Genomic DNA, 21,306 nt, shown 5'->3' on the forward strand with positions numbered 1-21,306 from the left:
TCAGCTAATTATTTTATTCTTTTTGTAGAGACGGGGTCTCTCTACGTTGACCAGGGTGGCCTCCAATTCTTGAGCTCAAGTGACCCTCCCACCTTGGTCTCCCAAAGTGCTGGGATTCAGGTGTGAGCCACTTTGCCCAACCTATTTTATTCTTTATACTTTTATGGGTTTTCCAAATTTTCTAGAATATTTAATTGCCTTTTAACAAACACATGCATTTTAATAAATCCTTTCCATCTTTTAGGGCTCATGTCAAGTCTACAAGTCTACCCTTTCCATATAGTATTTCCTGGACTTTAGGAAGTGCTCTCTCATTTTTCTGTGACCCTTCCAAATGAGTCTTTTCATATATCGTCTTGAGTTGTAGCCACTTGTATGTATGACTTTCTTCCCAACTAGTAAGGGAGTTACTGAAGAATAAGGATTGTGGTGTAGAAATCCTAAATTTTTAGGCAAAAGCCTAGTTCTCCTTCCCTACCTTCTCCATGAAGCCTTTTCTATTACTCAAAGAGAAAAAAAAAAAAAAAAAGTGATTTTTTCTTCCCTGAATTCTCGAAACAGTTTTTTATGCCTCTATTATGGAGAGTAAGACACCCTGCTTTGCTTTGGATTACAGGAGATTGTCCTTGTCCTGACCCCCCATTCAGTTTTGGATTATAGTTCATTGTGTTTATCTTAAGCATAGCACCCATTAGTCATCCAACTCCTTACTATAGGAAACGAATCTCATGTCTCTGTGTGCCCAGGGCAGTGTTTTACATAAGGTGTGTGCTCAGTAAACATTGGTTGATCTTATGACAGAATGAAACCGGCTCTTTCCAGCTATTTCCAAACAGGTGCATTTCAGCTAGTCTGGAATCCAAAGTTTCAGAGTGCCATGCAAGAAACAGACCCACCTGTTGAGGAGTGGCAGTCATAAAGCCCCATCCACCAGAAAAAAATCTACCAGGAAATGAATTCGTTCTAGTGTTGCAACTTCTGATGCCCCAAATAGTAGACTTCTGATGCCCCAAATAATACTATTTAGTGCCTTTATGGGTCCTGAGAACTTTATCTGTGAAGCCCTACCTTCTTTCTCCATCTTACAAACTTCTAAAAATTATTTCTCAAAAGAATTCCATGCTTTCATTCCTAAATTGAACACCATAGATTTGCCCTGAAACCCAGTTTCAGGCCCTCATCTTCCACATGTGGTCATTGAGAGAAAAGTTTAAAATCAAAGACTGCATAAATACTATTTTAGAATTTAAAAAATGGGCCTAGAATGGTAGCTTACACCTGTAACTCAACACTTTGGGAGGCCGAGGTGGGTGGATCACTCGAGCTCAGGAGTTCAACACCAGCCTGGGAAACAAAGTAAGACCCTGTCTCCCTGAAAAATACAAAAATTAGTCAGGTGTGGTGGCACAAGCTCTGGTCCAAGCTACTTGGCAGGCTGAGGTGGGAGGATGGCTTGAGCTTGGGAGGCAGAGGTTGCAGTAAGCCGAGGTCGTGCCACGGCATTCTAGCTTCGGTGACAGAGCCAGACCCTGTCTGGAAAAAATAAAAATAAATAAAATGAGTAAAATAAAATAAAATGAAGGAAATAGAGCACAAGATTTATTTCCATTTAATACACAATTTATTGTTTTCCAGGATTTTGCAACGCCTTATCCTGGGCACTAAGGATTATCCAAAGATTAAACAGGACGTTGATCTCATAAGATCCCATGTGGCTATGGCAATGTAATTGAGGAAAGGGAGGAACAGTGTAAAAGGAGTCAAGAGATGGGGAGGTCATTGCCCTTGACTGCAGGGTTCTGGGCCAGAATTGGGTGGAAGTGGGAAATAAAGAGGAAGGCCACTGGTAACTGCTCATAATTGTGTTAGTGGTGACTGCTGATGCTTTGAGTTTGTGCCCAGTAAATATAAGACGTAGGCGGGATTCAGATAGAATGAGAAAAGCTTTAGGAAAAAATAAAAATCAAAGTTCTAAGGCAATATTGGATAGAAGATATAATGAGAGACAGGTTGTTATAGGAAAGGATGGCATTTAACAGAACACAGTGCATCTGTGAGTGTTCTTAGCTTCTGACAACAGACATTACTCTAGTTAGTCTGAAAGTAAAAGGAATTTATTAAAGGTTATTAGGACACCATCAAGAAAGTGAAAGGACAGCCCATAGAATAAGAACAAATATTTTCAAAGCATACATCACATAAAGAACTCACATCCAGAATGTGAGAATTCAACAATAAAAGACAAGTTTAAAAGGACAATTTAAAATGGGCAAATAGTGTTGGTTGTACAACAATGTAAATGTACTGTTCACAGTATATATACATTTTGATATAATAACATAGTAAATTTTGTTTAACCCCAATAAATTTTTAAAAATGGGCAAAAATTTCAATAGGCATTTCTACAAAGAAGATACCCAAATGGTCAACAAGCACATGAAAAGATGCTTAACATTATTTGTCATTAGGGAAATGGAAAGCAAAACCACAATGAAATACCACTTCACACCCACCAAGAAATTGAAACCCTCATACATTACTTGTGGTAGTGTAAAATGGTGTAACTGCTTTGGAAAACAGTCTGGCAGTTCTTCAAAACGTTAAACATAGAATTAGTGTATGACCCAGCATTTTCACTCCTAGGTAAATACCCAAGAGAAATGAAAATATATGTCCACTCAAAAACTTGCATTCAAATGTTCATAGCAGCATTATTTATACTAGCCACAAGTGGAAACAATCCAAATGTCTATCAAATGTTGAACAGATAAGCAAAATGTAGTGTATTTATGTAATATAGCATTCTTTGGCAATAAAAAGTCATGAAATACTGACACATGCTACGTGGATACCTGAGTAAACTTAAAAAACTTTGCTGAGTGAAAGAAGCCAGACACAAAAGCCCACACATATTATATGATTTCATTTATATGAAATGTCCAAGCGTGGTGGTGTGCCTATAATCCCAATTACTCAGGAGGCTGAGGGTGAAGATCGCTTGAACCCAGGAAATCAAGGCTGCATTGAGCCATGTTCGTGCCACTGCACTGCAGTCTGGGCAACAGAGCGAGACCCTGTCTCAAAACAAACAAACAAAAAAACCAAACAAATGCAGCCTCCTCTGGGAGACTTTTCTTCATTTCCTGCTTCTATGTTCCTGTAACTCTCTGGCCATACATTTCTATCATTTTATAGTGTTTTGAAATTGTAGGTCGTCCCTCCCCACCTTCCCCCTGCCCCACAAAGAAGATAAAACCCTTGAAAGTAGACTCATGCTTTTTCCAGCTTTCTATTCTCAGCCTTGCGACTGATGAAGGAAGGGAGGAAGGAAAAGAAAGAAGAAGGAAGGAAGGAGGGAGGGAGCGAGGAAGGAAGGAAGAAAAGGAAGGAAAGAGCGAGGAAGGAAGGAAGGGAGAAAAGAAGGAAGGAAAGAACAAGGAAGGAAGGAAGGAAAGCAAGGAAGGAAGGAAGGGAGGGAGGAAGGGAAGGAGGAAGGAAGGAAGGCAGAAGGGAGCGAAGGAGGAAGGAAGGAAGGGAGAAAAGGAAGGAAAGAGCGAGGAAGGAAGGAAGGAAAGAGGGAGGGAGGGAGGAAGGAAGGAAAGAAGGAAGGAAGGAAGAGGAAAGGAAGGATCCCTACTCCAACTTCTTTTACGCAGACAGTCATGGCTCATCATTTTCAGGACTGATTGTATCATACTTGGCTCATTTGTTAGAATTCACTTGAAGGAAACGGAGATTTTTTTCTTCGCTCACATTCAGGAGCTATGCTTGCTTATAATGAACTGTCATGATGGACGCTGGCCCATTTCAGCTCTCTCAGCTCCGTCAAGCTGAACTCACTTCCCCTGAAAGGACAGTGTTTGCATTTGTGTTTACGGGACTGGGGAGGAGGATGCGTTTTCAGAAGACCTGAAAACCGAGCCAACCCCCTTTTCCTGCCCCCCGTGCTGCGATTGGCCCAACCTGGAGGCTGGCTGCAAGAGCCTTTAGTCATCGCACAGGGAAATCTTTCTGGAACAGGGCACCAACTTGCGTGTTTGTTTTCATGCTCTTTGTGCGGGGATTAGCTGTTGTGCCGGGCCTGAGAATGCTGCGAGCGCTGGGCGACAACTAATCCAGGATTTGCCTCTGCCTCGCGGTTGATGGAAAACAGATGTCTCACTGCTCTGGGCCTGAGCACAGAATGGAAATGACCGACCAGAGAGCCATTTGGAGCCTAGGACACCCGGTGAAGGCCCTTCAGAGTCCAGCCAGGAGGCCGACTTTCCTCCTCTGGTCTGTTTTTACTACTTGAGCCGCTCGCTCAGAAAACGGCCTTGGATAAAGCAGTTTCACCTTCAGATCGCCTAGGGCTGCAGAAGCGCGGTTGCCGGGGAGGAAAGAGGAGGCGGAGAGGGGCGGGTGCGAAGTTCTGGGTCGACCGCCCGCCCGCCGCCTGATGTTGTGAGCGAGCGCACCTCTGCCCTGGCTGGGGGCGCAGCGAGGTCCAGACCCGAGGGGTGAGGCCCAGGCCCCTCCGGAGCGCGCGCTGTCCCCGCGAAGCGAGTCGCCGTCTCGCAGTAAGTCGTGGCTCGGGCTGTGCCCTGGGAACCCTCCCGCCCGGGCAAGGTCCGGTGACCCGAGCGTGCGGGAAACCTGCCCAGAGTCCGTTTCTGGACGGGCGCTGCGGAGCTGGCTGCCAGCCTGGAGCGGGTGCAGTGGATCGGCGCGGCGCGGAGCTGTCAGCAGCAGGGCCGCTGAGCTGCAGAACCTGGACGCGGCGCGGCTCCCAGGCCCTGCCCGCGGAGCTCTCCCGGGAGTCTCGGACCTTTGCTGTCCTCACTCACCCGCGTCATGCAGGATAGCTTTCAAAGTCATTTTGCACTGAGAAAAAAAGATACTGAGCAATCTGAAAGCAGGACTGTAGTAATTTTGAAAAGATCGGCTTCCTCTTTTTCTTTAAAAACATGTTTGGTCATTTTCCTAAAACTACTTTCCTTCCTTTAGCCTCCTTTTTTATCCTCTGCCCCAGCTTGTACTACATTTCGGGCTTATTAGAGCAGGGAGATGGTGACTTTTGAGGGTTTGCAGGGCTCTTTCTGGTTGGTGTATTTATTCTGGAAATACACCAACTACTTGGCCCGGCATTGAAAGCTGCATGCCGCTGACAAGGTAGATAAAAAGCTGGGAGTGTGGAGGACGGTTGTCTCACTGAATGCCTGTCAGATCCAAAGCATTCTGTGAACCCCAAGTTCGTTCCCACCTGTAATCCAACCCCATGGAGAAACTGATGCCTTACACCAGGCCCCTTCGCTTTCCCGGGAAATCACTAGCTTTTAATTTATGGAACAGAGACAGCTTTAGATTCAAAGACTTTTAAATAGTTAATTTTAGAGCACTTAGAATTCCAGCCATCCAAAGACTAGGCTAGCCCCATAGGGTGTGAGGGGTTGTTTTTGTGGCAGTATGCACATCTATGCCTTTTTTCATTGTTATCTTCTAAAAATTGAGATTAAATTTTACATCAGTATTTTTAGAATGTAGTTAAGGGCTGTTGCCTGACAACTTGTATTGAGGGTTCCTTTCCCAGGGGGTGGGAGGAGGTATTGTGCTGGGTCCACTGCTTCCCAGCTCCACGTGACCTTTCCTCTCAAATTTCCACTTGATTTCATCTTTGGCAGAACTGGTACCTGCCCTTCAGCTCCAAGAAACAAAAGAGCAGGGGTGAGTCAGAAGGCTTTGACTACCTCACCCTTAACTAGAGATAGAAAGTATTTGAATAAATTCTTTATGATACACATTGCATTTCCTTTCCTTTCCAACTTAGGTTCATATAACAATGAAGGATCAATTAAAATAAACTCCACCTCCCTTCTCCCTTAGGGTAAATATGGATTCCTTTAGGGTTGAGTTGGGCAGGGCCATCTACAATAATGAAATGTCTCCTAGGTGAGGTAATCTGGCCTGTTCTGGGGTAGGTACAGAATACCACATCCCATTTTCCCTTATTAACTCATTCTTTTCCTGGCAGCCTCCCTTTTCTTTCTACCCTTTCCTATATAATCCCATTTAGATACCCACCATAACTCTACTTTGGATCATGGAATCTAGGATACCATCACTGACAAGGTTTGTTTAGGTGACTGTCCCTTATCAGTATTCCCTGAGAACATTTTTCCAATTCCTGCCTTTATTTTCCTGGAAAATTCTATGTCGATTAAATCCTCCACTAGAAATTCCATTGTATCTGTCAAAGATAAGCATCACACCCACATCTTGAATATTTTTCTTGCATCATCATTTTAATGCTGACTTGCATGGCTTCCTGATTTCTACTTCAAATTTAAATACAGATGGAAGGAAGTTGTTATAAGACACTAAATATAAATGGGTTAAAGAGTCTCAATGAGAAGTAACATCTTATGCTCTGACCTTTTCTTTGGTCTGTCCTTGGGTTGAATTCTATCCTTTCAATTTCTGACCATTGACTACTCTAGAAAGAGGTTGGATAGTTACTTTGTGTGTCAGGAATGATCTGTTCATTTGGTCTTTTCTGAGCAGCAGTGACTCACTACCTCTCCTAGTGCTGATTGGTAAGAATTTGGCCTATTCAATGATGATAAACCAACTGGGTAACATAGCAAGGCCCTAGGAACCTTTGAAAATGACGTCTTAAAGCCCTGAAATCCTGGTGCAATAATATTATCAGAACTTCTTCCTTCTTTCACCACTCCATGAAAAATGACACTGCTTGGTTTATATCAAATACGTCTTGGATGATAAATTCCTAAAGACAGCTTTAGCTTGATTTGTACAGGTACTAAAAGTTTGTGCTGGCAGGTCAGCACCTGGCAAATGCTTTTGATGCTGCTACTAATGATGAAGACAGGAACAGTGATGGTTTTCCTTTTTGGTTTCTTGAGAAAAGACTTCCTGCTTAGAATGTCTGTTTGAGAGGCTATTCTGTGAATGTTATCTTAAAAGGCTTGAGGGAAAGGCTGGCATAATATCATACTTTGTTACCAACATTATTTCTTATACTTTTGTTTTTTTTTTTTTTTTTTTTTTTTTTTTTTTTTTTTTTTTTGAGACGGAGTCTCGCTCTGTGGCCCGGGCTGGAGTACACTTTTACATTTTAGACCTTCAGGCTGACCTGTTAGTTGGCATGTCTGAAAAAGTCTGTCTTTATTATTTTCTCTGGAAGAAAATGACAGGTCTTTTGAAATGGGTAATATTTCATTTAAGAATTAAAAGAAATGGCAAGGGCAACCTTTGAGATAAATAGGTAGAGAGGAAATTAAGGAGAGTGAATTTCATGACCTTGAGCCACTATTTACTAGACACTCAGCTTTTATGTTTGGTTGGAGGGTTTAGTGGAAATTCGATCTCAGAAACTGAGCTTTTGTTGGTATATATTTTGTATTACTAATATGGTTCTTTCCTATGTAACACTATATTATTTTTGCATATCCTGCCTTTGGTTGTTTTTGGTTTTACTTTCTAAATTTTTTTGGAGACTCTGTCACCCAAACTTCAGTGCAGTGGCATAATCATAGTTCACTGCATCCTCCAACTCCTGGGCTCAAGCTATTCTCCCACCTCAGCCTCCCGAGTAGCTGGTACTACAGGCATGTGCCACCACACCCGACTAATTTTTACATTTTTTGTAGAAACAGTGGCTCACTATGTTGCCCAAGCTGACCTCGAGCTCCTGGCCTCAAGCGATCCTCCTGCTTTGGCCTCCCAAAGTGCTGGAATTATAGGTGCAAGCCACCATGCCTGGCCTATGTCCTGCCTTTGAATCTCATCTTAATCCTTGAACAGAAATATCCTCTCCCTAGAACTTTCAATATTTTCCTTTTTCATAATATACTGTGTATGTAGATGAAATTCGTCCATGTAGAAGGGCTGGCCCAAGAGACTATAATGTGTTCTTGAGTCTAAAAAAAATACCATATATGTCAGCATCTTTATTAATTTAAGACAGTTTAGAAGTGCTCAAATAGAAGCTATGGATACAGGTTTTGCTTCTGTCTTAACTGCAGTAAAACAAACTAACCTAAGACATGCTGACTTCTGGAACAAGGGCAATTTGTAGAAATATGCTGCAGGCAGTTGAAGTTCTGAGAGATGAAATCTCCTCAGTGTAAGTGTTTTTCAGGTTTCAGAATGTCTGCTGTTTGGGGGATGCCTTTTTTAGTTTAATGTAGTCATTGGTCCAACCTAAAATATTAAGAGAGGCACAGAGTTGCTGACCTACTTATCTCCCATGAGGATGAGGACTAGCGTTTTAGGACTCTCATTGCTGAACTTCGGGGATGATGACTTTGAGGACCAGGAAGCAAACAAAATGGAAAGTCTCTCAGATTAAGACTCCTGAAAAGAGAAATCTGATATAAGACCAAAAATGTGAAAGATTATAACAAGTTTCCTTTTAGAATGTTCTGCCCAATCAGGTAGAAGAAAGGAAAGATAATTTTCAAGCCCATGCTCCAGTCTGTTAGCCAGCAAGGATTTATTGAGCAAATACTATGTTCTGAGCCCCCTGCTTATAATCTGGAAAGTACAATAGCCTGAAAGACAAAGAACAAATCTTGAAGGAATTTTCAAGTCCTGGTGGTACCTTCAGGCATTAGTGAGCATCCTTCTCCCTCCTGTTCACTGAGTTCCTCAAGTCTTTCCTCAGCAAGGAAATCAGCTCTGGCTGTGGTAGAACCCTCTGCAGTGGTTCAGTTATAAACACTTTCTGAGAGAATCAAGTTGGCCCCAACCTAAAATTTGTTTCCTTTGGCAGTGAAAGGTGTGTCGGTAAAAGACTCTTTCAACATGACCTGGGTGAAGTGGCATTTGCTACTTAACCCCAAGACTCTTGTTCAGTGCACGGTTCTATTCCTAAAATGTCCTCTCCCCAGCTACCAGACAATTCAACAGCGGCCCTGGGTAGCGCCAAAATAACCCATCATAGAAACACTGCTTGAGGGTAAATAGTAGATAGGCTTGAGCTTTGCCTTAATTAAGAGGATGAGATCGGGTCTCTTTAATCGCCAAAATAGCCTCTCAGACTAAACAAAGACAGAACTGTCTCTTTTGCTGACTACATGCAATTTATTTAAATTAGTATTGCACATTCAACAATGGTGTGGAAGCTGTATTAGAAAACCACCAAATTGAATGAGTTTTCTAGGTCTTTGGTTAGGGATAAAAAGGGCATTAGCCACATTGAATGGGATTTGCATCTCGTTAGCTTGCCTGTATGTCCTTGGCTATTGCACACAATGGAGGGTGCACGTCTCTCTTCAGCTGGGTAGTCAGCTTTAGTTGTGATTCTGCTGGGAATTAAAATTGTGAACTAGAGGCATAGGTGGGTGAAGGAGAAGGGCCGGAACTTGTCTGACCACACCCTCCCCCGCTTTTTGTAGTTCAAGATTATAATAGTTTGCCTTAGCAGCAGCAAAAGCTATCTCAGTGTTTAGTACTCTCCTTGGTATTGGCTGTGAACAATCTCCTTGCAGATATGGGGCAGCTGGCTCTCCTTATTGTTCAGCATATGTCCAGGGTTCCCTCCAATGCACTGGATTCCGCTTATGGAAGGCAAAATAATTACCATGTTAGTCCAAGAAAGAGATTATAAAAGTGAACCTCTTATGCAAGGTAAACATTTTGGATATTCCCTTATTTAGTATGACCAATGTGATGTCACCCACAGAAAGTGGATAAAAGGGTACCCAAATGGACTGAAGGCCACAGGATCAGCTACTCTCTATCCATAAACACCCTTGTCAATGGTGTGGATGCTTCATCGGACACCCTCTCCTTCCAAGGAAGAATCATCCTTGTCACTTCCCTTCCTTCACCACCCAAATCCTGGTCATATACTTACTACTTCCTCAGACCTCTAGAACAGAAATACCTGTGGGTCCTCAGCCACTTTACTCCATGTGTGGGTCTCATGGCTAAGATGAGCTGTCCTGAATAGCTTTAAAAGCAACCCCAGGGAGAAAAACTAAATGTGGCTTGCTAAAAGATGACACTTAATCTATACAGTTTCATAGAGGGTATTCTGGATGTTCGGATCTGGGTTGCTGCAGAAAACGAATGGCAATAACTGGGTATCTTTAGCTTCTCAATCTTAGCCAATAAAGAAGCCAGCAATCAACACTCAATTCAACAGTTACAGAATATGGTCTCCAGATTCCTGCCACCATTAAACAGAATTCTTTCTTACAAAGCTGCCTTCCATTTTATAAAAACAATGCTTTGTCCATCTGTTGTGGCACATTGTACAGCAAATGAGCCTTCGATGATAAATGCTGTCTTTGGCCCCAGGTCACGCAGCAGTCACAGTCACGTATAATCAAGTGACCATTTATTTAGAGGAAGGATGAGCAGAGGCTAACTGCAGTCTTTTTGCTGTTTTTCCCTATTTTCTACCTTCAAGTCGCAATTAGCCTTTGAGTATCCTTCATCCTTTTCCCCCCACAAGTGATGTCTCAATATAGTAACCTCACATATAAGGTAACCAATGACTGAAGGCTAAAATCCACTCAGAGACCACAAACCGCCCACTAAAACAACATGAAAAGATCTGGGAGCCTGGAAATGGGAGAGGTGGGAGTGAGGGTACGTGGGGCCCTCTGCAAAGTGCTGCTTTTTCTTGTGACATTTACTGTAAAGTCTCTGCTTAAGCTATAGACCCTGGAGAAGAAAATATATTTTACTCATTTTTAACACAATTTCATTAAAGGACAAAGAAATTTGATTTCTTAGGGATTTCCTCTATAAGTATTTTACTTGTAGAGTAAAAACATACATTGTTTCACTTGTAGAGTAAAAACATATATTGTTTCGCTTAAATAAATATTCTGAATTTTTTTGTTTCATTTTGTCCTGTTTTGTTTTGTTTGAGACAGAGTCTCACTCTGTCACCCAAGCTGGAGTGCAGTGGTGCAATCTCTGCTCACTGCAACCTCCGCCTCCCAGGTTTAAGCCATTCTACCTCTGCCTCCCAAGTAGCTGGGACTACAGGTCCCATGCCTGGCTAATTTTTGTATTTTTCAGTAGAGACGGGGTTTGCCATGTTGCCTAGGCTTGTCTCAAACTCCTAACCTCAGGTGATCCGCCTGCCTCGGCCTCCCAAAGTGCTGGGATTACAGGCGTGAGCCATTGCACCCAGCGAGATTCTGAATTTTTAAAGAGTATCTATTAGAAATCAAATTCATTTTTCTTTTTAAAAAGACTTTAAACATCAAGAAGGGGAAATAATTATTAAGCATTTTTTTGAAATAGTTAAAGCAGTTTCTGTAATAGAAGGCAGACAGATTTGCCGGGGTTTGAAATTCCGAATCCCATCTACATGGAAGCTGGTTTTCATTTGTAATGTGGTAGAAAATATTCTTGGCATCTTTGGGGCTTATTGCACACAGTATACACCATGCTAAAACTAAATCTCAATAGAACCAAATACATTTCTTTTCTTAGATATTTTTACTAGGCATTTTCTCTCCTTCAAGTCCCTTGGATAAATGCATTCACCAAGTACTGCTGGGTCTTTCTACCTCTGCGAGGACTTTAGTCTTCAGTCTTCCTTATTCAGCCAGTTAATTCGGCTACTATCTGTTGACGGGGGCCAAGAGGGACAGGAGTTCACAGCCTAACCCAAGAGAAGAAGGTGAGGCACACACACCTCTTGCCCATGTCCTAGATCTGTCTTTCAGTCTCTAGAGGCCTAGGCCCTGGCTTTCTGAATTTTACACATGATGACTGCTACGGTACTTACAGTCTCAATATGTTTTGCCATCCACACTATTTTTTTTTTTTTTTTTTTAAGAGACAAGCAAGGTCTTGCTTTGCTGCCCAGGCTAGAGTACAGTGGTGTGATCATGGCTCACTGCAGCCTTTGCCTCCCGGGCTCAAGCGATCCTCCCGTCTCAGCCTCCCGAGTATCTGGGACTGCAGGTGCACGCCACCATGACTGGCTACTTTTTGTATTATTTTTATAGGACGGGGTTTTCACATGTTGCCCAGGCTGATCTCCAACTCCTGGGCTCAGGTAATCTGCCTGCCTCAGCCTCCCCAAAGTGCTGGCATTACAGGCATGAGTCACTGCACCCAGCCCATGTTCAGTCTTAAAACCAGTAGAATTCAGTTACAAAAACAAAAAAACACACCAAACAAATGCTTGTCTTAGGCATAATGTATTACCTTATTGATTTATTGTACCACAGCTGGAAATATGGAGACTGTCAGTTTCTTCTGAGAACCTGGGATACTGCATGCCTTAAGGCAGATTGAGGTGACAGTATGCTATCTGTCTTTTATTTATGAAGATAACCCTGTTGACCCACCAGGATATGCTTTATAGTTTTCTCCATCCATCCTATCAATTTTTATTAGTTATGAAATTTATTGACCCCTGTGGCACAAATCTAGAAGAACCAGCTCAATTGGTTCAAGCCTATAATTTCATCAGCATATCAGGTAACTAGCTGAGCTCACTTGGCACTGAGATCATAATAATGATTTAACCTCTCATTTGAGCAAGGCTTTACTGTTTAAAAATCACTGTCACATAAATAATTCCATCTTATCTTTACAATGTCCCTGAGAGGTAACATCTCAGAAGCGAGGAAACTAAGTTTCTAGGAAGTCGAATGACTTTTCCAGTAAAGGGGGAGTCAGGACTCACACCTAGGATGTCTTTCTTGCTAAAACACACGCTCAAATATACTTGATTGGATGATAATCCAGTTGAATTATCCAATTATCCATACAATAAATCGAATTATCCAATTATCTGCACAATAAATGGATATAAGAATTGTGGGAAGCTCTAGAGGAAAGGATGTTATATTGAGAAAACAAATCTAGGAAGGTGTCTGGAAAAGTGGTTTTCAGTAGAGACTGGTTGCTTTAAATTTAACTCTAGACCCGAGAATATCACACAAGAAACTATTAGGGAATCATGTGAACAAGACAATCAAGTGTCAACTCATATGATACAGACATTAAGTACAATGATGGTTCAGAAAAGAGAGAGAACACAATAAGGTAACAAATCAAGGACAATATAATTGAAGAAGAGGCACTAAAGTTGGAACTTAAAGAATGTGGAAGGTTTAGATGGAAGAGGGAAGTAAGAAGGGCACAATGGGCATTGGGAACATCCCAAGCAAATGTGGAGAGTCATTTTCCAAACGGGGATTAGGAGCCAGACACATCTGATGGGAGGAGGGACTGAGCAGGTCTAGGCAAGGAAGTCGTGGGCACTGAGCTGGAACAAGGAAGTGGAATCAAAGAGGATCTTCAGTGCTTATTGGAGAAATACAGACTTGATGCTTAGGTGCTCTAAAGGGTGGCGGCATGAGGGAGAATCTGCTCCATGCCTCTGTCCTAGCTTCTGGCTGTCCCACGCTTCCCTTGGCTTGTAAATAGTGTTCTGTGTCTTCACATCATCGTCCCTCCATGCCTGTCTCTGTGTCCAAATTCCCCCTTTTTGTAAGGACATCAGTCATATTGGATTAGGGCCCACTCTAATGACTTCATTTTAACTTGATTACCTCCCTAGAGACCTACACGTACAGGTTGGCATCCCGAATTCAAAAGTCTGAAATGTTCCAAGTCAAAAACCTTTTGGGTGCTGACATGATGCTCAAAGGAAATGCTCATTGGAGCATTTCGGATTTCAGTCTTTTGGATTTGGGATGCTCAACCAGTCAGTATCTGCACATATTCCAAAATATGAAAAAATTCCCAAATCCAAAAATACTTCTGGCCCCAAGTATTTTTGGATAAAAGATACTCAACCTGTAGTATTTCCAAATACAGTCACAATCTGAGGTACTGGGAGACATCAACATATCTTTTTGAAGGGAGGGGGACACAATTCAATTCTAACAGGCACCTTTAAAGAGTCATGAGTGGCCAAGTGCAGTGGCTCACACCTGTAATCTTTGGTAGGCCGAGGCAGGCAGATCACGAGGTCAAGAGATCGAGACCAGCCTAGCCAACGTGGTGAAACCCCGTCTCTACTAAAAATACAAAAATTAACTGGGCATGGTGGCACACACCTGTAGTCCCAGCTACTTGGGAGGCTGAGGCAAAAGAATCATTTGAACCCGGGAGGCAGAGGTTGCAGTGAGCCAAGATCATGCCACTGCACTCCAGCCTGGCAAAAGAGTAAGGCTGTGTCTCAAAAAAAAAAGAGTTATGAGCAGCAGAGTGAGAGGAAAAGAGGTGTTTTAGTGAGAGTGGACTGACCCCAGCATGCAGAATATGCTGGAGGGAAGGGAGGGAACTAGAGGCAGTAGCTGTCAGGGGTGGAGAAAAGTAGATAAAATCAAGACACATTTCAAAGGAAGAGTTGAAAAGATTTAAGTAGTAGCAATGGTAATGTGTCTAGAAGATAAGTTTACAGAACATTCCTATGTCTCCTGCCTCCTTTGATCTTGGTACCTGACTTATGGGCTGAGTGGTGTCTTCAGAGTTTCTGGCCCTGGGAGGAGCTCCAGGGTTGAGGTCATCCACTCCAGTGAGAGTGGCTGGCAAAGGCGGCAGGGGGAGACTCGGAGCTGCAGGTGCTGAATTGGAGGTGGTTGCAGAACTGCGTGGAGCTGTCCCCTGGGCCACTGGAAACCTAAGCCAGATGCCCTCTCTCTAGACATAGATTTGGAAATCAAATGCATACCAGCAGTCATCTAATCACAAGAGTGTGTGTGGTCCCTGAGTGAGTGAATGTAGGAGAAGAGCAGTGGCTTGATGTTTTGGCAAATTCCCGGAGTTAGATGACTGCTAAGAATGAGAATAAGAAGCATTTAAAGTAGAGGAGAAATAGTAAAGTTCTCTACCTCCAAAGCTGAAGAAAAAGAGTTTCCAGTAGAAGGTGGGAGGAGAAGAGGGATGACTGGAGGAAGATTTGGGTGTAGCTAAAATGAGGACATGGGGAAAAGAAATGCCAAAGAAAGGAAGGAAGGAAGTTGGATGATAATTACAGGGTGGCAGAATTTAGAATATGGTGTGGGGGGCTTTTATTGGAAAGTCATGGGGTTTTCTTTTTGAGATATTGTTTACTTACCATCAAATTCACCCTTTCTGGTGTTCAATTCTGTGAATTTTGACAAATGCATATAGTTCTGTAACCATGACTACTGTTGAGACAGGACCAACTATATCACCCTTAAAATTCTTTCTTGCTGAGGGGCTTTTTGGTTTTTTTTTTAGAGGAAACCAATGTGCATTTGAAGTCAGAAAGGGTGAAACCCATGGGAAAGGAGGAGATGATGGTGTTAAAGAGGAAAGGGTTGAAGGATTGAGGCATGGAGGTAGTGGGGAGGCAGGTGGGCCACTGAGAATGCTTCAATTTTGGTCGCAAGGAACATTTCCTCTCTTCCTATGAAGTAGAAGGAAGGATGGATGCATACATTCAGAGTCTATGATATCTTTTTATGGTTAATTCCAAAACTCCTGCCAACAAAACCATTTCCTGCTGAGAGAGATGTTGCATTGAGTAACTTCCGCCACGGAGGTATGATTTCCTGTTGCAATCACTGTCTGCAGGAATTACATTCAAGGGAGTACCGGCACCAGGCTGCTTTGCTTTGGGATATGTGCCCAAATCCTGCTCCCGTGTAATACCGTAGCAATTTTAGAACTAACAACTTTAAAATTCTCCAAAGTTAAGTGTATCTGCATCTTTTCCTGCACCATACAGTGAGAAAGCTTGGCAGCGATAATGGCTTCAATCCCCATAAATACTCCTGACAGGTGTAAATGAGTCACTGCTGAAGAGCCAGCTTCCACAGACATGTCCTTGGGGCATGATTTGGCAGAAGAGATTGAATTCTCATCATTTTATGCTCAAGACTCACAACCACTCAGAACCGCAGTTTTCTCCTTGACATCTATGATGTTGCTTGCATCTTCCTCATCTCTGCAGTCCCACTGCGATCACCTCATTCAGGGATGGGAGGAAAGAAGGTGTTGGACAGTGATTCCCAAACTGTGGGCTTCATGAATAGGTTGTGAATCAAGTTAGTGAGTTGCAGCCAGGCTACTGAAAAATGAAATAGAATACGAAATAGCAGAGGGCATCAGGCTAAATGTGATCTCATGCAACCTTTGTTTCAGTGAAATATATATGTCTATACTGGACCACAACATAAAATACATTTCTGCTGTGGATCTCAGTCACAAAAGTTTGGAAACTGAATGGAGAAGTATACAGATCCTTTATGACCCTAGGCAGACTACTGAATGTCCTTGTGGCTTAGAGTCATTGTCTGTAAAATGAGGCTCATAATTTACCTATTCTGTATAGCTGTTGAGAGAGTTAAACAGAAAATGCATGGGTAGCATTAGGTGCTGTGCCTGGTTAACAGTCAATGCTTATAACGATTATTTGTTTTCCTGCCTAGATCTATAGGTCAAATTTTTGTTCAATATCCAGACCTTTCTTCTAAGCCTAGAACTATAACTCAGCAGCTATTTGACATCTCCATGCAGTTGTTCCACATGCATCTCCAACTCAGCATGTCCAAAATGGAACTCAATTCATTGCCACTTTCTCTTTCCGATTCTTAACTCCCCGCCCCCAGTGCCCTGTCCCACCCTCGAGTGCACAGACCCCTCTGCTGCCCCTGGCTGTGTACTTCATATGTGGTACTTCCAAATTGCTTCTAGTTGGTCTTCCTCCACTAACACACAGGTATCTTCAGGTTTCCTCTGCCTCGAACACTTGTTCCACTTTTTTGTTGTATGACTCACTCTTTCTCATCCTTCAGGGCTTAATACAAATTGGTTTTCTAGTCCGAAAGATGTAGGCTTGAAGTCACTAATCATTGGTGACAGCTGTGTGACTCTGAGAAGCAAATTTCTGAAGCACTCAAAGTCAGTTTGTGCCTCTGTAAAATGGGAAAAGCTGTCTGCTTCATAGAGTTAAGATAATGTTTTTTTGAGACAAGGTCTTGCTTTGTTGCCCAGGTTGGAGTGCAGTGGCATGATCACGGTTCACTACAGCCTTGACCTCCCAAGCTCAAGCAATCCTCCTACCTCGGCCTCCCAAGTAGCTGGGACTACAGGCAGGCACCACCATGCCTGCCTAATTTTTTGTATTTTTCGTACAGATGGGGTTTCACCATGTTGCCCAGGGTGGTCTTGAACTCCTCAACTTAAGTGATCCACCTGCCTCAGCCTCCCAAAGTGCTGGGATTACAGGTGTGAGCCACGGTGCCTGGCCAAGTTAAGAGAATTAAATGAATTATTGTGTGTATAGAATAGTGCCCAGCACATACAAAGTAGTTAATAAATGACTGTGATTCTTTTTTATTTTTTAAAAAGGCTCAATTCACCTCTTTCTAGAGCTTCTTACAGACCTGAATGTGTCAGGTTGTTGAAGAGCTTTGCATTTTTGCACAGCTATTCCTTCTGATCAGATTACCTTTTCAACACTTCTTCCTTTGACCGAGCCCTACTCCTCCCTCAAGGCTCAACCCAAGTGTCACCTCCTCTGGGACCCTGCCAACACCCTGTGCTCACCTCTATCAGAATTCTTGGCCATCTGAACTATGATAACTTCTTTCCCCCGAGATTCTAAGTCTCCTGAGGGCTCCATGTGACATACAGTTTGTCACTGTATCCAAAGTTCCCTCAGTACATGCAGGTACTTGACATATAGTCATGCAGGTACTTGACATGTTGATGAAATAATGCATGCATGAATGAGTGAATAAGCAAATGGTTGTGATAACTTCCTTACTGGTGACCCTGCTTTCTCACTTTCAGGAAATTTATCCTATTAATTGCAGCCAGATTAGTCTTCTTAAAGCAGAGTTTTGTCACTTGCCTGTGCTTCTCAGAATGCTCTGATGAGTGTACTCTGCTAACTTTGGCAGTTAGTGATATGGTTGGCTGTGCCCCCCCGGCAAATCTCATCTTGAATTGTTTTAAGTTTGTGCAAAAGTAATTGCCGTTTTTGCCACTGAAAGTAATGGTGGAAACCGCAATTACTTTTGCACCAACCTAATAGTTCCCATAATCCCCATGTGTCGTGGGAGGGACCCGGTGGGAAGTAATCAAATCATGGGGGCAGTTTCCCCCATGCTGTACTCATGACTGTGAGCGAGTTCTCATGAGATCTGATGGTTTTGTAAGCATCTCGCATTTCTCCCGCTTGCATTCATTCTCTCTCCTGCCACCCAGTGAAGAGGTGCCTTCTGCCATGATTGTAAGTTTACTGAGGCCTCCCTGGTCCTGCAGAACTGTGAGTCAATTAAACCTTTTTTCTTTATATATTACCCAGTGTCGGGTATTTCTTCATAGCAGCGTGGGAATGGATGGATACAGTTAAGGCCATCCCCGAGATGGCTTCTATTTCATGTTCTAGCCTTTTCTTCCACTTATCCTCATCTTGGACCTCAAACCATGGAAGACTAGGCTCCTTACTCCCTCACTGTGCCCCATACCTCATTTCCTTATATGCCTATCCATGCTGGCTCTTTCTGCTTAGTACCACAAACCCACTAAAGCCCTCTCAAATGCTACCACATGACAATTCTAAGACCTTTACTGATCTACTTTTTTAAAACAAACAGTAGTAGTTGTCCTCAATTCAGCTTTGCATCCCACAGCAACCCACTATGGATTTTTCTTGTGGAGAAGATTGTCCTTTATATAGCAGTTTCTTATTTGTTTTTTTTTAATGGCAATTCTTTGAGTCTGGGGGTTGTATCTTTTTCTTTTCTTTTACTTTCTTTTCTTTTCTCTTGAGGCAGGGTCTCACTCTTGTCACCTTGGCTGGAGTGCAGTGGTACAATCACAGCTCACTGCAGCCTTGACCCCCTGGGTTCAAGAGATCCTCCCACCTCAGCCTCCTCAGTAGCTGGGACTATAGGTGTATACCACCATACCTGGCTAATTTTTAAATTTTTGATAGAGATGGGGGTCTCACTATGTTGCCCAGGTCTGGTCTCAAACTCCTGGGCTTAAGCAGTCCTCCTGCCTCAGCCTCCCAAAGTGCTCATGTAATATGCATGAGCCACCTTGCACAGCCAGAGGATTATGTCTTAAACATCTTTGTAAACTTACAGTATCAAGGACATTACATTGCTTTTCTCATAAGTGTTTGAGGAAACAAATAGAATTGAAAATCAGCTAGATTTGGTTGTTCTTTCTGCTTGCTAATTTAACTTTTGGGGGCTGGGGTGTGGGAAATTAAGGTTTAACTTGTCTTTTGACCCTTAAATATATTTCTTCTACATGCAATTGGAGCTGGAGTTGCTACATTTAGCAATTAGACACGTAAACATTAGTACCTGTATTATAACCACATTGTTTTAGGCATTTTTGATTGATTATTCATATTAATTTTAGTACTAATATATATTTAATGCTATTGTTTATGGCTCTTAGTTACTTAGGAGTGTGCATACTAATAAAAAAAAGAGTCAAGAGGCCAGGCACGGTGGCTCACGCCTATAATCCCAGCACTTTGGGAGGCCAAGGCAGGCGGATCATGAGGTCAGGAGTTCGAGACCAGTACGGCCAACATAGTGAAACTCCGTCTCTACTAAAAATACAAAAAATTAGCTGAGCATGGTGGCGGGCACCTGTAATCCCAACTACTCAGGAAGCTGAGACAGGAGAATCACTTGAACTCAGGAGGCAGAAGTTGCAGTGAGCTGGGATTGCACCATTGCATTTCAGCCCAGGCTATAGTGCGAAACTCCAACTCAAAAAAAAAAGAGTCAAAATATATGAAATGTGAAAATGTAAATACTTAAATGCATTGATGAGTGGCAGTTGTATACATACATCCATATTTTCGACTTTATCAAAGTCATAGTATCAGGACATCTATGAATGGTCATACAAATACTGAAACTTAATTGTATCTTTTTTTCAAAAAACAGAAGGTCTATTGGTAGTATGTTCTCCAGTTCTCTCCCTCTATGACTTATACCTTTGCTAGTCACTCAAAAGCTTTTGTGGGAGTGTGTGGTAAGTGACCTACCATTGTGGGGAGTGGCAGTGGCATGACCTCAAGAGCCAGTTCTGAGTCCAGGTGAGCCAAAGCTCAGTTTCTTTCATCTTTGAACCTGAACCTCTTACCTCCAAGGAAAAAGGCCCAGGAAGTTGGGCCTTCTTGTTTATTTGTCCTTCCGCCCTTCTCCCTGTCTAACCCCTGGGTAAGGGTGAGCCTGAAGGTGATGGTGACAGTGGTTTCTGTGTGTGTGAGTCCACCCTCCAAGTAATGCTCAGAAACAAGTCCATAAACCAATTAACACATCATTTTTAGGGCAGATTTGCAAGTTCTCAGTTGTTTACATGTTTCATCAAGTACTAACCTCCAAATTAATAAAGCATGACACATGACATCACACATTTCACAATTTGTACCTAAGCAAAGTTCATGGAGGTAAAGGTAATGAATTAGCAGTTGTGAAAAATCACATATTCCTTTACTGGAGACAGGAGAGACATGTAGAATATATTGGCAATGACCAAAAATTGACTTCTAAGTACTTTTGAGGTTGGCCCTGGGAAGCAACGTATGAATCTCTGGCAAGGGAAGAAAGGACTGGACTCCAGGGAGAGGAAAAGCATGTATAAAGGTATAACAGTTTAAGAAAAAGAGAGAACTGGAATAACCCAGCATTTTTTGGAGGCATAGAATGAGTGCATTTTAAATCTTTTGAAGAAGACTTGTTGGAAGGCAACAAGCCTGGAGCCAAGAAATGTAGCAATTCCAGCTCCAATTGCATGCACTACACCTGCTGTGCTTAAATGTCCTGTGGTTGGGTCATGGGATTGCAGCATGTCCAGCACTTGAAGAGGTTTGGATGCTTTAAGTCACTGCAAGAGGCCAGGAGATGGGGTTACAGAGACAGACTGTCTTGTACAGAAACCTAAGGGCTCACTATTATGGACTGAATGTTCATGAATCCCCCCAAAATCATATGTTGAAGCCCTCACTCCACTGTGATGGTATTTGGAGACGGAGCCTTTGGCAGGTGATTAGGGTTAGATAAGACGGTGAGAGGTGGATGAGGCCTTCGTAACAGGATTAGTGCTCAGTCTCCTTAGTTAGAAGATAACTCTGGCGGCCGGGCACGGTGGCTCACGCCTGTAATCCCAGCACTTTGGGAAGCCGAGGTGGGCGGATCACAAGGTCAGAAGATCTAGACCGTACTGGCTAACACGGTGAAACCCCATCTCTACTAAAAATACAAAAAATTAGCCGGGCGTGGTGGCGGGTACCTGTAGTCCCAGCTACTCGGGAGGCTGAGGTAGGAGAATGGCATAAACCCAGGAGGCAGAGCTGGCAGTGAGCCAAGA

At 42.8% G+C, this 21,306-nt stretch overlaps 1 protein-coding gene across 6 annotated transcripts in view; it reads left to right on the forward strand.

Moving 5' to 3' along the window:
- The window catches only part of TRIM2 (tripartite motif containing 2), a 135,850-nt gene that overhangs the window by 14,556 nt on the left and 99,988 nt on the right, over positions 1-21,306 (forward strand). The window contains exon 1 of one of the 6 annotated variants that reach the window (XM_010382883.2): positions 3,990-4,559. The exons of 4 other annotated variants lie outside the window; for them this stretch is intronic. The gene's annotated coding sequence lies outside the window, so the exon portion shown is untranslated. Of the gene's footprint in view, positions 1-3,989; positions 4,560-21,306 lie in introns of those variants that run through there. One more of the 6 variants, XM_030917483.1, reaches the window with a different exon arrangement.

Source organism: Rhinopithecus roxellana, chromosome 2 (genome assembly GCF_007565055.1).
Source record: "Rhinopithecus roxellana isolate Shanxi Qingling chromosome 2, ASM756505v1, whole genome shotgun sequence".
NCBI lineage: Eukaryota > Metazoa > Chordata > Mammalia > Primates > Cercopithecidae > Rhinopithecus > Rhinopithecus roxellana.